This window comes from Dama dama, chromosome 7, assembly GCF_033118175.1.
Source record: "Dama dama isolate Ldn47 chromosome 7, ASM3311817v1, whole genome shotgun sequence".
NCBI classification, from domain to species: Eukaryota; Metazoa; Chordata; class Mammalia; order Artiodactyla; family Cervidae; genus Dama; species Dama dama.
The window spans coordinates 7250911-7256067 of NC_083687.1; the positions used below are offsets into that span (position 1 = coordinate 7250911).

Sequence of the window (5157 nt, forward strand, 5' to 3'; positions counted from 1 at the left end):
TTTGAATTAAAAGTTTTCAGATATTATACCTGAGGGTGTAATTGTAAGATAATATGGTAATTCTAGTTTTAGTTTTTAAGGAAATTCCGTACTGTTCTCCAAAGTGACTGCATTAATTTACATTCCCATCAACTTTGTAGAAGCATTCCTTGTTCTCTATACCCTGCAAAGATAAATTTCTTTTTTTTTTTTCAATAAGTTTAAATGCGTTTTTAGACAACCTACATGACACGTTTTCTCAAAAACGATGCCTCCGCTCCAAATAAATCAACGTTCAAAACAAATGAAGAGCTCGAGATGACACCAGTCCCATCTGTCTAAGTCCCGGTGTTGTGTGAATGAAAAGCAGTGGCCAGCCAGTTATGACGACAGGTGATTGATCCAAAGTAACTGCCAACTTTGTTAACATTTTTCCATCTCTAAACCATCCTTAAAGAAAATCACATGTGGGGTTACACCATCCTCACGGTAGTCCAGCAGAGCAACCATGTCATCTGGATTCATGTTTTCACCAATAAAGAACTGATCGTTTTTTGAAATTAGCAAGGATGTGCTTGATTTGTTCTGCAGCCCCTGTCATAAAAGGTTTTACTCTTCTGGTCTCTGTTCTTCAAGTTTCCCTTTGATTGACTTCATGTAATCTTTGATGTACTTCTTGGAGGCTTCTTTTGTGAAGCTGGTTTCCTGCAAGTGATGGTTCATGACAATATCCACACCAGTCATTACTGTGCTGTCGGCACCTTGGCCCTCAGGGCCTTCAGCGGAGGCATTTCCACCAATGAGCGAGTCATCGGTTTTACCCTCTGTCCTCCTGACCATCTTCCCCTCCACCTCCAGACACAGCCCGTCCGCGACCTCCTGGATCTTGTAGATGTCGGAGAACATCTCGTCATGGCTAATGAGATCCCGGTAGGTGATCATGATGGCGACTGGAGGGAGGTGACAGCGGCGCTGGCTTAGCAGGAGCCCGGAACTCAGAGCGAGCGCAGTGCGGCCGGAGCGGCGCTCGGGGGGAGGGGGGAAAAGCTAAAATTCTTAATATAAGTGAGAGTAAGTTAATACAATGAGCATCATAAGGAATAAATATTAAAAAATAAGCTTGCATAATCCAATATTATAATTAAACATATATATGTATACAGATGTGCTTATATAAATATATTAATATACCATCCTATTATATGGTATTTCTTCAGCACACACGTTCTATGATTAATGTACATGCATAGTTTTGAACAGAGGTAATTTTGCAGAATAATTTTAAGGTCTTCTGCAGAAGGAAGGGCAGATTGCCACAGCCTTGCAAATGTGCTTTGGTTGGTCCTTGGTGCTGCTGGCTCGAGTCTCTTGCAGACAGAGACCTGACTCAGCCTTCCGTGTTGTCCTGCTCTTTGATGCTCTCGTCTTGTTTGCTAAGGAAGCTCCATGAAGCCCTCAGCTCACTGGAGAGATGACTCAAGCTTTGCTCCTCCTGTACATGCTTCTGGCACTGTGGGGTCAGGGCAGGCTGAGGGTAGGCTGAGTGGCAGATGACCTTAGGTCTTCCTGTACAGGCGGCCGAGTTGGGACACTCACGTTCATCAGGGACACTCATGTTGATGATCACAGTGTGTAGGGCTGGCTGGGACCCTTTAGGTCACAGTATGTGCAAGGGAAGCCCAGCCCCTTGTCCCCACCTCTCATCCAGGCACTCAGCTTATCCAGGCTTGTAGGGTGAGGAACTCTTGCTGTTGGCCCTGCAGAAGGCTTGGCAGGGGAAAGGCCTGCTCTGGACAAGAATGCCTGGGTCTTCTGGAGGCCTCCCTGCACTGCCATCTTCTCATGTACCTGGGCCCACCTGAACTGTAATGCGGAAACTGCAACATGTGTGTGATATATAAGTGTGTATGTATGATTTTAATTCTTTGCAAATATAACCTGATCTATTTACATGTGCTATTTAAAAATTTGATTATTTTAGTCCTCTATCTTTTAAATACATTTCCAGGAAAGAAATATGTAAAAAGAGGACTGCCTAGACATGCAGTCTAGGAAAAAAAAATACTGGCAAAAATTATAGTAAAATTATAGTCATTTTTTGAGGGGACATTATGAATGCTTATTGTACTCTTTTACTCTTTCTATTTTTATGAATTTTAAAAATCATCATCAAGCATTATTTTTACAGTCAGAAAACATATCTTGAATACGAAACTTCATTCTATTTGTTCTCAGATTAGTGGCCTCAGGTCTGCAATAATTAATAATTAGTTGACTTGTAGTATCAGTGATTCTTACTAGAGGTATTTGATCTTTCAGCATTGCTAAGATTGGTTTTGCTGGCTTTCTTTAGTAATTTTGCTGAATTTCTGCAAGATTTTTTTTAAATAAAAATTTTATAGGCAAATACTTTGGGTATTGCTCAGTGAGTACACTTTACTTCATTAAATTCTCAAGCTCTTAACCAAAGGATGAAATCACGGTGAGATCATTAAAAAGGCAATTTGGCAATTGAGAAACCATTCCACACACTATTGAAGACAGACTTTTATCCCTGCCAAAGAAATCACCATGACTAAGAGTTCCATCACTGATATTATTATGATGCATTAAAGTCCCTATCTAATTATAATATATCAACATTTCAGCATGACTTATAAATTCTATCTTATCAGAGAATTTATTGCCTTCATTTGTCAGAATGGAAAATAAAGAATGGAAGTCAAATGACTAACCCAAGGACACTCATCAACATTTTAAACATCTGGAAATGGGAATCTGGTCCCTGACGTCAGTGTTCTTGTTCATTAGAGGGCATTTCCCGTCAACTATGTCATTTTTGATTAAATAATCCTTATAGAATTAATTTATTTAAAATATGCTCTGTGAAAAATAATCATTATCTGTCTTTATTTGTAAGCTTTAGTTTGAATTTTGAAAATTACCCAAATCTTCTCCTTTTGGAGAGGTCATGAAAAGGAAAATTCAGGATATTGACAGATACCACATAATACTAAGAAAAAAACTGAACATCTCTGGGATAAAAATTCCATTATAAGATTTTCTTTTCAGATTTTAATTCTATCAAATTATGGTTTCTCCAATTTGTAGCAAGTGAGACAGATAAAGTTCCATATAGTCAAAGCTATGGTTTTTCCAGCAATCAAGTATGGAAGTGAGAGCTGAACCATAAAGAAGAGTGAGCTTGAAGAACTGATGCTTTTGAACTGTGTTATTGGAGAAGACTCTTGACAGTCTCTTGGACTGCAAGATCAAACCCGTCAATCCTAAAGGAAATCAATCCTGAATATTCTTTGGAAGGACTGATGCTGAAGCTAAAGCTCCAATGCTTTGACCACCTGATGTAAAAGGCTGACTGATTAGAAAAGACCCTGATGCTGGGAAAGATTGAAGGCAGGAGAAGGAGACGACAGAGGATGAGATGGTTGGATGGCATCACCAACTCGATAGTCATGAGTTTGAGCAAACTCCGGGAGTTGGTGATGGACAGGGAATCCTGGTGTGCTACAGTCCATGTGGTCACAAAGAGTCGGACACGACTGAGCAACTGAACTGAACTGAGACAGATAAAGAGAAGATTTCTCCTAGGCTTTTAATATTTGCTTCTGATTTGAGTTGTTGATGTTGCAAACTTTCTTTCTTACTATCTTTTGTTCCATTTTGTTTTAGTTTCCTTAAAACCATGAGAGAAGTAAAAAAAAAAAAATAGAATATCTTAATATTTTTCAATTTTTAGGTAAAGTTTGGAATACATGGAGGTCTCATTTTATATTTGGTTTGAGTTACTTTGTTCACTTTTAGTTTTAATAAAATGTGAAACAAAACAAAACTCTCTAGTGTATACGACTGTTTATTTTACTATGCTCTGTTTAGTTATTCAAGGAAAAAAAGTTACAGAAGTGTAATCGTTGCCATCTGTTGTATTTGAAGTAAAATCTAGCCCCAAAGTCAAAAAAGTCATAGCAACAACTTATAAAAACAACTGCAATAATATCAACTCACTATGGTTACTAGTGAAACTTTATTTTTCTCCCAAATGAAGTAAGTTTCCTTAGAGGATTATTTTAACATTTGATTTATATCATTATTAAATTTTCCTCCAAAATCATCAAAGTCTCTAATAAGACTGTTATTTAACTCTGCCTGATAGGAGATTAACAGATTTTTCTGTCACTCTGACTCAAACCTCATCAGAACTCCCTCTTTAAAGAATATTATTTTAAAGAACTTCTTAGGATCTGACTTTAAGTAGAAATGTGTGTATATATACGTGTATACATTATCCCATAGTACTAATGGCTACCGTTACAGGCAAATACAAAAAGCATGCAAATTTGGTCATGTGGAGTATTCACTGTGACTTGGGAACATTTGTTCATCAAATGGTACTGCCTCAGGCCATGTTTTTGTCATGTTTTTCTTTAGAAATTATAGCTGTAAAACATTAGGTGGTCTTCAAGGTAGACAGGTCTTATATGAGGTTGCTCTCTCTTGAGAGCATAAAGGCAAAATACGGGACCATTGGCGTCTTTGGAAATTAGCAGAGCTAGTGTTTAAAGACACTCATTGGAATTGCCAATGTATTTACTTGCTTTTTTATTTTCCAAAAGGGAACTCTAATTACTCTACCAAGGGAAAAAAAATGAATGTCTTACTGCTACATCCATATATCAACATTTTAAAAATAATTTTGACCCCTCTAAATATTTTTCAAAAGAAGCCATAATCAGAAGTATTGTGGACATTCAAGAACATAGCTTATTTTAGAGAAATTAACATAAATGTTATTGTTGAGTTATTTATCTTTTTCTCTGAAATAACTAAATAAATGTAAAGAAATAATTTAAATGATTGATACTAAATTTTCATTTGTATTATGAAATTGACAATCACTATTTTTACTACCTGAGAAAAGCTTATAATTTTAAATTAGAAAATAAATTTGGGAGTTCTTCAGTTTGTTCAGAATAAAATATTATTAAATCCTGTTGTTACAGTTTCTAAATTGCTAATGTTTGTATTAATGTAATTTATGGTGTTGGCAGGGTTTGTGTATGTGTGTGAGTATTTGGAAGAAAAGAAAATGTGTAAAAGTAAAAGGTATTCAACCAGTCCATCCTAAAGGAGATCAGTCCTGGGTGTTCATTGGAAGGACTG

The 5157-nt window shown here is 36.8% G+C and overlaps 1 pseudogene; it reads right to left on the reverse strand.

Annotated features, from left to right (window-relative positions):
• Window positions 1-218: 218 nt before the first annotated feature.
• Window positions 219-1011, reverse strand: LOC133059004 (translationally-controlled tumor protein-like; annotated as a pseudogene).
• Window positions 1012-5157: the final 4146 nt, after the last annotated feature.